Raw genomic sequence first — 13,207 nt, forward strand, 5'->3', positions numbered from 1 at the left:
GAATTATGATATTGTGCCTTTGTTGTAGGAAGTTCTACAGGACTATGGGGTATCTGGGTCATTACTTCAATCCATTCTCTATATGAGCATTCTTGGCAGAAACCATTTAAGCACTCACTTCATCAAGGGTGTATGTTATCTCCACTCCTGTTTGTGATAGCATTACAGATCATATATCAAGGCACGAACAAGGTTTGATAGGTATCCGTTATGGAAGGCTAGAAGTAACATCCCTATTATTTGCAGACGATGTCTGGGTTGAGAATCGTAAGTGAAGGGGGAGGAATAGTGAACTAGTGGGGGAATTTAAGTACATTGGGATCTTACTCACAATGGGTAGACAAAGAGTGTGTGAGACTAACTGATCAGGTCAGTGGCAGCAGTGTTACAGTCGCTGTACTGCGCTATGGTGGTGAATCAGGAGCACAGTTTTTGAACGAAATCATCTGTTTACTGGACAATCTAATCCTTATAGTAGTGCCTAAAGAATAAGATCCCAAGTACAGGAAGCAAAAAAGGTGTTCCTCTGCAGGACAGCTACTTGCCACAACAGGGTGAGTATATGTGCATCTGGGAAATCCTCAGAGTAGAACTGCATTGCCTCCAAATTGAGAAAGGCCCGGCTGAGGTGGGACAGAAGAAGCAGGAAGGAGAACAAGAGAAGTGGAAGGAAAAAAAAAATATGCATAAACTGAGATGAATGAATTGGGGGAAAGATGTACATTTAATTCTAATAAATAGTAGCATTTTCTGAGAAAAATATCCATTCAGGACATGGCACACCCATGATGCCACATAGAATAATACATGGTATTATTGATTATTGATGAATGCATTCCTTCATTAATTCACTGGTCAGTTAACATTACATGCCGGTCTAGGGGATGAAGACTGTGAGCTAGGAGAATGTTTGAATTACTCTTTATACTCCACTCAGTAATTTCACATTATAGTATATTCAGTATCAATACACTGTAAATATTATTATACCAGCAGATTGCAGGATAAAAAAATATAATAAAAAAAAAATACAAGAAAAATCTAAGTTACATATATATGCATAATGAGATCTGGAGAGACTGAAGATTAATAATGGGTTATAGAGCTACCTACAGAGGTAAGACAGAGCAGCAGCTCCTTGATAACTGAGCTTTCAGCCAAAAACGTATCGCAAATGCATACAAATAATTATAGCCAACCCACATTTTTGGCTTTCATGCGCTTTGCCTATTGTTACCTAAACACACACACACGCGCACAAAAGCTCTATTTGGCTCACTACAGTAATTTTTCACGCTACTCATTCTACACAGCATTTCTGCTTGCTCCAATGTAATTTTACAGCACAAGATAGGATTTTAAGAATCATTTTTTCCACAGTAATCTTGTTCTTGTATTTGCAATGCAACAAGATTTGACATTAACATCTGAAAGGGCACTGACGGTGGGCGTCTGGTGAGTACATCTGCAAAAACATGGCCTCATAGACCAGCTGGTGGTAGTCTGACCTTGGGATGTCAAGTCTAACTGTGCTTTTAATTTGAAGGGGAAAATATATCACCTTTCTTTCACTTTATGTCGAAATTTGTTTTTATTTAACGAGAGAAGTACCAGCAGCATAGAAACAAGCCCATGAGATATCAGCAAGAAAGAGAAAACATTTTTAGGAGAAAAAGTGATGAAATACTTGTCTTGAACTGACTTGCATGTGTATTATTTAACTCAAAATAACAGTTAATTAAGTTGTTTTTTGTTTTTAAGTCACGTCCCTGGACTATCTTGAAAAAGACTTTAGAACTGGATTCCGCCTCACTTGCAAGGGATCAAAGTGTCTGCCAAATTAATAAATGTAAATGCCATGAAGTGTAGCTCTTGCGTGAACATCCCAAAGCCGCTCTGGATTTTCACAGGCTTTATGGACTCTCACAGAGATCAAATGAAAAACTTGGGGATGAACAACAAACAGAAAGAAGGGAGAAAAAAATAGAGAAAATCTTTTAGATATTGCTCCAGATTAATTCCTATGGCTGTGAAGGAGCACCCTACTGTCAGGCTTTAAGAAACCAGTGGCAATGTTTTCTGGGAATTCAAAGGGTGTGATTATAAGTAGAGTCGTGCAGAGAAGTTGGGTGATACAGTATACATATACAAAGTTCTTTATTGGATATACATGATTTTTTTTTTCCCTGTAATATATGTATGCAGGACTGTCATGAAAATAGCTATGCAGGAATGATCACGCAACACACCACTGGGTAGGAGTTTGGGGGTTGATATGACAGTACATCAGGATAAGAAAATTATCAAGGATTTATGTTAATAAAATTATGCTACAGTGCAAGGGTTCTCAAAGTTTTTGGAGTCAGGGAGGCCTTTAACTGTGAAATACATTCCATGATAAGAGTCAGTACTTTTATTCCTGAAATTTCCACTGACAGAAAACATCCATGTTGACAGTATTTATAGGCTACTTGTTGGAGAGTTATTGAGGTTGGGGTTAAACCCATTCAATTCCAGTTCTCAGTCAAACAGGATAATAACTATAACATATAATACAATAACTATAATAACTTTGGGCTGTGAACATGTAACTTGAGGGTTGTGATTTCCACCACTGTAACAGTAAAAGAAAAAAAAAAAACATACAGACAGTCTGGCTATCATTTACAGACCGAGGTACAGAGGCTTAATCTGGACTCGACAGGTGCATTTATGAAATTCATGTTTTGCATGCCGCAAAAATGATTCTGCTTGTGTGGATTCATGCATGTGTGTGTGTGTGTGTGTGTGTGCGCGTGTGCGTGCATGTGTGTGTGCAGTGAAGGTCTTTGAGGTTTCCTCTTGTATCGTGCCCTCACCTGCAACAACCAACCGTAAGTCATATACCACAAATTTGATCTCACTCTCTCTCTCTCACATACACACACACACACACACACACACACACACACACACACACACACTTCTCGCACACGTATTTCCAGTAAAGCACAGCAGCTTGCCAATAACTCAACATATCCTTAGTTGCTATTCAGCAATTTTTTTCGTGGCTTTAAAACAGCATCTTCTGGACGGCTGTAACCTGAACTTTTTGCAATAACATTTTTGCAAGGGAGCAAAATTCTCGCACTAACTCTACTATTTTACCTCACAAAGCCTTCTGCCATAAATAACCCGGAGTAATCCTGTTTACTCAAACTGTTTCTGACTTTTCATTTGCATTTGCCCTAGGCACTATGGGGGCAGCGGTAGATGAGCGAGTAAACACTCAGAAGGTTGTGAGTTCAAAGCCCAGGACTGGCAGGGAGCAAGTGTAGAGCCTGTGAGCACGTTCCTGAACAGCTCAGCTCTGTGCTTGGCTTCTGTCTCATTTCAATTTACATCTCTATCAAATAACTGAATATAAATGTATATGAACTAGTTAATGCTGCATTGTTATTAATACTTTTTATGATTTTTTTGGTTGGTGACACTAACAATAGACTTTTCATGAACTGAGAGAGGACAGTTTGAAAAATTTACAACATAATCTTGCACATTAACCACTTAATCATTTCTGATTTCTATATCACAGTATTACATTATTACATAGGAAGGATTTAAAAAGTCTACACAACCCTGTTAAAATGGCAGGTTTTTGTGATGTAAAAATAATGCAACCAAGATAAATCATGTCAGAACTCATGCCTGGGCTCTGGTTAGGCCATTCAAAAACATTGATGTTCTTTTGGTTAAGCCGTTCCTCTGCTGATTTGGACGTTTGGGTCAGTGCCGTGCTGAAAGGTGAAATTCCTTTTCATTTCTTTTCATCTTACTAGCAGGCACCTGAAGGTTCTGCACTAAAAATCAACTGGTATTCATGATTCCCGACACCTTAATAAAACCTGCAGCCCTAAAGTACAACCCCAATTCCAAAAAAGTCGGGATGCTGCGTAAAATGTAAATATAAACAGATATCATAAACCCATATGTTAATAGAACATAGAAAACATATCAAACGTTTAAACTGAGGAAATTTTAAGGAAAAAATGAGGTCATTATGAATTTGATGGCAGCAACACGTCTCAAAAAAGTTGGGACAGGGTCAACAAAAGGCTGGATAAGTAAGTGTTACTAAAATGAAACAGACGGAGGAACATTTTGTAACTAATTAGGTTAATTGGCAACAGGTCAGTAACATGATTGTATATAAAAAGAGTATCTTATAGAGGCAAGTCTCTCAGAAGTAAATAAGGGATGGAATCTGGATGGAAGCATATGTTACTCTAAAACCCGTATATACCTTTCAGCATTGATGCTTTTCCAGATGTGCAAGCTGCCCATTCCATAGGCACTAATGCACCCCCACACTATCAGAGATGCAGGCTTTTGACCTGAGTGCTGATAAAAACCTGGATGGTCCCTCTCTTCTTTAGTCCTCTTTAGTTTAGCGGTCACGGCATCCATGGTTTCCAAAAAAGAATTTCAAGTTTCAATTCCTCTGACCACAGAACAGTTTCCCACTTTGCCTCAGTCCATTTTAAATGAGCTTTGGCCCAGAGAAGACGGCGGTGTTTCTGGATCATGTTCACATATGGCTTCTTCTCTGCATTAACCAGCGTTTGTGGATGGCACGGTGAACTGTGTTCACAGACAGTGAGTTCTGGAGGTGTTTCTGAACCCATGCAGCGATTTCCATTACAGAATCAGGCCTGTTTTTAATGCAGTGCCTCCTGAGGGCCCAAAGATCATGGGCATGCAGTACTGATTTTCACCCTTATTCCTTCAGCACAGAGATTTCTCCAGATTCTCTGAATCCTTTGATGATATTATGTACTGCAGATGATGAGATATTCATAGTCTTCACAATTTTCCATTGAGGAACATTATTCTGAAATTGTTCCACAAATTATAGACAGTTTTTCACAGATTGGTGAACCTCTGCCCATCTTTACTTCTGAAAGACTCCGCCTCTCTAAGATACTCTTTTTATACCCAATCAACTTACTGACCTGTTCCCAATTAACCTCCAGCTGTTTCTTTTTAGTAACACTTACTTTTCTAGCCTTTTGTTGCCCATGTCCCAACTTTGAGACGTTTTGTCAAAGAAAAAATTACCATGTTTTTTTTCTATAATGGTACATTTAATCAATTTAAACAATTGATATATTTTCTATGTTCTACTGTGAATAACACATGGGTTTATGAGATTTGCAAATCATTGCATTCTGTTTTTATTTACATTTAACACAGGATCGCAACTTTTTTTTAGAATTGGTGTTGTATGATGGTGCCACCACCATGCTGCACTGTGGGTGTGGTGTTCTTTTGGTGATATATATATAAAAAAAAAAATTATTATTATTTTTGCGCCAACCAAACTTTTTTTTTTCAGACATGTGAAGAATACGAGGGATTGGTGTCAAATCCACAGAGTAATCAGTACTTGGCATATAATCCTGCAGCTCCTTAAATGTTGCTGTAGATTTCTGGGCAGCCTCCCTGGTAAGTTTTTGTCTTGTCTGTTTGTAAATTTTGGAGGGACGTCCTGTTCTTGGTGATGACACTGTGGTGCTCCAATTTCTCTCTTTGTTGATGATGGCCTTCACAGTGTTCCATGATACATCTAATGTTTTGGAAACTATTTTATACTCCTCTCCTGATCGATTCCTTTCAACACTGAGATACGGTAAAGCTGCTTTTTTTGAAGACCCTGGCTTCAGAAGTCAGATGAAACCAAGAAGATGTGACGAAAATCCTACAGAAACAGCTGGTCTTTATTTGGGGTTAATCAGAATAACTTAATTGATGACAGCTGGATGATAATTACTTTTGAACATGAGATTGAATGTGATTGGTTCATTCTGAACACATCCCCAATTAGAAAAGGATGTGCACACTTATGCAGCCAGGTTATTGTAACTTTTTTTATTTTTCCCATTTTTCCCTCAAATGGTTCTGATTGTTTTTCACTTAATTTTTTTTTTATACATTTTAATTTCATACTGAGGGTGGAAAGGTTCTGAAATGATTCCTCTTGGTTTTAACAGGGATGTGTAGACTTTTTATATACATAGTACATACATTCTGGTAAATCAACCCAACCCTAAATGGCATGTTTTATTTATTTAAAATATCAAGGATTTGCCTTGTTACTTGAATCAGATGCGTAAGCACAAAAGGGCACTCAAAAGGGCAGACAACATGGCACACTGTGTTTCCTCATGATCTTCTGCAATCTGTAAGAAGAAATAAAATCCCATTTGTTCAGAATTATAAATCACAGCACACCATGGAAAGGCAGGACAGCTTTTTCACTACGCTATAGCAGCAGTGAATTCCAACCCAGGTTGTGGAGCACCTTTGTCCAGCACACTTAAAAGTTTTTCATGTTCTAACACACTCACTCCTATTCAGAAAGGCTATATATTATATTTATAATGGGGCATGTGACACTGCTCCGAATTAACCAATCACATTCAATTTCATGTTCAAAAGTAATTAGTAAGTAATCACACACCTGTCATCAGTGAAGTGATTAACCTTGAATCAAGATCAGCTGTTTCTGTAGGATTTTCTTGACATTGTCTTAGTTTCATCCTGACTGAACTTCAACTGCTGAAGCTAGGGTCCTCGAAGAGCTTACAAAGGACGTACAGGATTTCATTGTCAAAAGGTATCGATCAGAAGAGGAATACAAAGGAATTTCCAAAACAATCCATCCATCCATCCAAAATCATAATCAACAAGTGGAGAAAATGGACACCACAGTGACATGACCAAGAACAGGAAGTCCCTCAAAAATTGACAAAAGGATGAAAAGAAAACTTATCAGGGAGACTTCAAAGAGACATACAGCAATATTAAAGGAGCTGCAGGAATATGTGGAAAGAACTGGTCACTCCCTGTATGTACGAATATCTCTCATATTCTTCACATGTCTGGGCTATGGCGTAGGGTAAGCCCTTTCTCATAAATTTTAATTACAAATAAAAATAAACAAAGTTTAATCACACTCACTCTGCCTAAAACACCCCTAACCAAGACAACTTAATCACCCAAAGTACACAATACCCATGGTGAAGCATTGTGGTGGTAGCAACATGCTATGAGGCTGTTTCTCTTCAGTTAGGACTGGGGTTCTAGTCAAGATAGAGGAAATCATGGATGCAATGCACAAGCATCCCATCCAGGGTGCATTTCTACCTCGCATGTAGTATTACCGAATTCCCATAGCTCCACAACGACTCCGACCAGCATAAAGTTACTGGTTATTGAAGATGACTAAATTATATGGTAATTAACATTACACTGCATTTAAATACTAAATCTAGAAGTAATCTTTATAAGGATGACTCTTCCTTATACTGATACTGGCTAAATTTGATCAAGTAATATACTATTAAATAGACCTTAAATTTGTGACTTGCACCATGTCTCAGTGTACCATACATTTCCTAACTATTAATTATGTAGGTTTTTTCATTTTTTCAAAGAGTAAACATCAAGTCATCCATTACATATCATGTTTTTATACCCATTTCATACGCCAAGTGATGTAAAAATGGGTTCTGACAGCAGATTTTCCATCTAGCTGAGTCTAATCTTTCACACCAACCTGAATCCTAATGATGCTCAAAAATAGAAAGAATAGAAAGAGGAAATCATCGTTTATCCTTTGTTTCTTTTGTGCTTCTGGGATGGCAGAAGGATAAAGGACAGTTTCCTTTTTCGTCTGTCAACGATTCATTTACAGGAAAAGAGACAGATCCGTTATCTCTCTGCACTTCTTTACAAGCGCTCCAAAGTAAACATGGCTCTCGCTCAGGTCACAGCTTTCTCTGGACTTCGACTTCCCCTCCATGCTGAACGCTGAACTGGTGTCACCTCACTGTAAAATTTAACACTTCCCTTGTGTGCTCCTCAAAGTGACTTTTCCCCCTTAACTCATTCCTCCTAAAACCTCACAATCTGCCTGGAGTCAAGATGATATGAAATGATTTCTCCAAAATTAAACAATTTGTTTGGCTCAGTTTCCCCATTTCTCATATCAATGTAATTAGAGATGTCGTTCAGAGAGTGTGAAGATAAAACAAGTGTCCAACATGATTAAAGCTTGTAAATCAAACACAAACAGTTGACTTTAGTCCCCTTCATCTCACTATTTATTCTCCCGTCTGAGCGCACACACCCGCCATCAAGGATGGAATTCTGGGTGTCCATTTCCCAAAATATTGTTTATATCGCTAACAATTGAGATATGTTCCTGGGAATGTACTTACAAGTGTAAAATGTACCTATTGTACTGCTGTAAAACCAAACGAGATGGCTTAAATCATGTAGGGTATGTTTCAAACATTGTAAGCTACAAGGGTTAATCAAAGCCAAATGTTACCTGGGAGAAATCGTCAATGCTGACACACAGGATTGAATTTGTCATCCCACTTTACCCCGCCTTGCAATCAAGGCCGTGCTGAGCAACTAATTGAATAATTTGCACTGGCTGCTCTCAATTTCCACTGATTCACCCAGAAGGCAGACACGTGAACCATTAGACCATTAACCCTCCAGCAATCAAAGAGAACAGTGTTCAGCTTTTGGATTTGGACAACTACCAACACTAGCATCCAGCATCCTTCCCAGTGGTATCCTGTCTGAACAACTTAGCTGCAAAGAACACAATGTATTATCATTTGTGATTCACATGGACACCATGACAGAGGGAAAGTGTCCCATTAGCATGTTATTACTGATCAAAGGACTGACAAAACTAAACATAAATGTCACAATAGATATCCTAATTCTTTAAATTTTTACTACAGCCGCACGCATCCCAAACGCTTAAGCTACCAACTCACTCAATCATCTGCATGTCACAAAAAGTAAAGCATTCATTAATGTCCATGAATCCTGACCCATCCAGAGAAAGGCGTGAGATGTTCCATTCCCCCATACCACCTACCCCTAACAACTGTTTATCAGAGCATTCACTCACCAGCACTGATTGAGCTCCATGGTTTGAATTAACAGACAGACAGAGGAGGTGCAAAATCAAACAAGAACCATGTTTTCCTCAAATGCAAGCAATAACAGGGTCGGAGAGGTTCTCGGATACAGCAACCTAGCTCTTTGACAATTTTAATCTCAAGAAAATATCTAGCATAGCCAAAGACAGAGGGAATTAATTGAGATGCAGAACTTCTTTTGGATTCATTGTGGCGCTCCAGGAGATTGAGGTTTGAGGGGTAACATGAGGAGAACTATGAGAGCATTAGTGTCTGCCATGGTGGGAGACTCAGGGGTAGAGAAAGGTCTAGCGCTACCGTCCCACTGTGGATCATTTCCTTTCCAGCAATTGATCCTGACTCCTAAACTCTTAGGACTTCAGGGACAAGCAGCAGGAAAAGAAGCTAGAGTAGACCTGGATGATATTCTGGCCAGCTTCAGTATTCATTACTGAGTTTTGGCTACATGAGAACAGAATAGCACTTCTGCACTGTTAAGTCCTACGTTCTGTATATCACTCCTCTTGTTTTGTTGTTACCTGCTCCTGTGATAACGCCATAGGTAATTACACATTACAAAACTTCAGAGCGGAACTGACTCGTGCCAACTAAAACTAGCTGAAAATATCTCCTGTCCTGATATGACCTTCCATAACGTTCAGCGCGGTAAGCATCGATGCACCCTGACGTGTCTGGCTCCAACTGCCAAACCATAAACACTGCTACATTATTTCTGTCAGACTAACCTGAAACATAAACAGCAATTTATCTTCTCCCTGAGTGGGCTGAGAACATTCTATTGTCCTGAAAAATCCCCCAGCACTTTCGCTTCTTTCTGATACACCATCATTCAAGGTGTGATAAATAAACATCACATGGTGGACAAAAAGAACATGTTAGCATCGCACTGCTAGGTGTGGAACACAATTTCTGACAATTGTCTTCTGTGCTTTTATCACGCTACATGAATGAATGAACTGATGAAGGCATGACTGCAACATTACTTGTAGGTGTGTGTAGCACCTCGTTGCATCAGACACTCAGCGGAAATTATGTGCAGTCATTAGAAGGGGAATTCCAGCTCTGGTGCGCACAGGTGTCTTAATACACACCTTTGTGCATTGTTCCTAAAAACAGAAAAACACAGAGAATCTTATACTATGTGATAAAGTGCAAAACTCAAACACACTAAATGGGTTATATGAAACATATATTTTTCTTCCCAACTTGTATTACACTAGGAAAGATTTTCGGACTGTAAGAAGAGGCAAGCACCACGGGGTTCATGAGAAAAGTTCAACAAAAACATTTGTTTATTTGTGTGCATGAGTGTGCATGTTCCATCCTACTGTGATGTAAAATATAACCTCATGCATAGCAAAAAAAAAAAAAAATGGAATGTGATTTGTCTGAGAAAAATGCAACTGATCTTGATATTTAAAACATTACAAATACAAACAGAGTACAGGTGCACAAACACACACACGAAACACAACACAACACAACACGAGAGAGAGAGAGAGAGAGAGAGAGAGAGAGAGAGAGAGAGAGAGAAAGAGGGGGGAGGGAGAAAGAGAAAGAGAGAGAGGGAGAGAGAAGAAGACAGAAAGAGAGAGAGAAAGAGAGGGAGGGAGGGAGGGAGGGAGGGAGAGAAAAAAGAGAGGGAGGGAGAGAGATAGAGAGAGAGTGAAAGAGAGAGAGGGAGAGAAAAAAGAGAGAGAGAGAAAAAGAGAGAGAGAGAGAGAGAGAGAGAGAGCGGGAGGGAGGGAGAGGGAGAGAGAGAGAAAGAGAGAGAGAGAGAGAGAGGGAGGGAGGGTATTTTATAGGCTTGCTCCTCTTGGCCAACATAGGCCGTTCTGGAGGTATCATTAACGCGAGGGCATGCTGGGTAATTTGCATGCCTTCTTTAAAATGATCTGATCCAACAACACCACCAACACACACACACACACACACACACACACACACACACACACACACACACACACACACACACACACACACACACACATTATAGAACCTTTTAGTATTCCTTCAAAGCATAAAAAAATGTTAAATTCCCCAGTGTGTGCATGTCACAACTGTTGGTACAGTGTGGCACAGTTAACGTGATAATTATAGTGATAATAAAAATCCCCCTCAGTCATTTCCATCTGAAATTTTGCAAGCGTTTTAGAACTGGATAGACTACTTTAAAAGACAAACAATATGCAAATGCTTACACTTCTGAGTTTGAGGGGTATAATTATCATCAGTTTTACCTTTATTTTTTCATACTGCGCAAAATGTTAATTGCAGTGTGTTGTTGCCAGCATGTTTGGTCCAAGTGTTAAGGCCTGTTCACACCGGGTCCGTTTTTCGCCACCTTTTTCCTATGTTCACACCCACGTGTTATACACGGGCGATGTGCTGAATGAAAGTGCAAGTTCACTCCCTGACAGTAGATGGCGCTTATTGAAAAGAAGAAATACTCTGGTACACAAGGTGGCGCTGCCCAGCTTTCCTTTTCTGGCACCCGCTCATCACTGAGAAGAAGAAGACAGCCAGTATTTACGTCTTTTAAGCCGTTCACACACTTTTTGCGAACTGGCTAACTGAGATTAATAAATAATATCTATAAGCACCAGCACTCATTACAGCAAGTGATATATATAATATTTTTGATCTAGCATGTTCTATCAAAATGTAAGGTATTTGGTGATTTGGCCACTGAAACAAATGCTTTTTTAAATCTAAATCCTTTAATTTTAAACAATATACTCTTTTTAAAAAAGTAATGATTTGAATTAATTCAAAGTCACAGCAGTAGCATTTGGGGGGGGGGTATAAGGCAACTATTTTGATGAAGTTTAGTCTTTTTTGTGGTCAGTATGTTAATACAGCGACTCAATAATGGGGCACTTGGGTATTTGAATAAGAGGTTAAGAATACTTAGATACATATATATATATATATATGCCTGGTGCAAAATAAATGCAATGGACTATCAATCAGCGGATTATCCTTTGCATATTTGCAGGGAAGAGACAAAGAAAAACAATGCTATTTAGTGTAGCATTTATATAAATGAATCATGAATCATGCAATTATATATATATATATATACATATATATATATATATATATATATATATATATATATATATATATATATATATATACACACACACAATATTCCTGGCTATAACAACGCCCTCTTATCAACATTCTTGTAGACGCTGAGGTGTTCATCATAAAGCTCTTGCCGTTCAGACACCAAAGACACCAGCAGCTCAACTTTCGTCTTGCTACTTGCTTGTGTCTTCTTCTTCTTTGGCCTCTCGTTCGTCAGCAAGACCGTTTTGTACTTGAACGCCATCAAGTTAACTTCATAACTTTAGCGGCTCCAGTTACGTGAACAAAAGTGCGAATCTCATTGGTCGGCCAGTTTGTGACGTGACGCGTCAAAAGAAAAAAGACAAACCCTTCAACCTTAAAAAATGTGACACTTTGACGCTACGCGTTTTACACGAGGGTGTGAACACTCCTGTTGACAGCCATTGGGATCCCGGTGTGAACGGGCTTTTAGCAGTAACTGAAGAATAGAAAAAGATATCTGCTTCACCAAAGTGGTGGTTTAATTTGTCCTTCTTCTACTCACACTTATACACAGATATAAAACAGACATGGAAAACAAAATGTATATAATGACTTCGGCCTATAGCTAGGACGATTGCACAGTAGTGTACAGGTGAGGCAGCCCCACTGGTTGTCATGACCATGATTCCATCATGAGCCTTTCTTTTCCTCTGTTCTTTCTTTAATTCACCATGCCGTCAGTTTATCTTAAACTTATCTATTCACAAAATATATTACTCTCCCCTCCCCCCTCTCAAACCTTTACCACACATCTGTCTCTGTACCTTGCTGGGATTTGATCATTTCAACAGTTTTTTTTTTCTTTACCATTTAAATAACTTTTTAGATTCATTACTGTGGTCCTCCATGGTCAAATAGCTCATCGAGATGTTCTTTATTTATGAACACGGACAAATAAGGACGAATAAGAACTTCACACAACAGATTTTAAAAAATCTAGGAGCAGAACTTTCTTGTGCATGAACTAATAGTCCAATAACTTCTGGTCCTCACAAGTAGGGGAAGTATATATGAAAATTGAGTGCTTTCTTTGTGGTTCATTCAATTCAAATATAAAGCTCATGAAATAAAGCAAATGGTCTGCT

This window comes from Ictalurus punctatus, chromosome 13 (genome assembly GCF_001660625.3).
Source record: "Ictalurus punctatus breed USDA103 chromosome 13, Coco_2.0, whole genome shotgun sequence".
Taxonomy (NCBI): domain Eukaryota; kingdom Metazoa; phylum Chordata; class Actinopteri; order Siluriformes; family Ictaluridae; genus Ictalurus; species Ictalurus punctatus.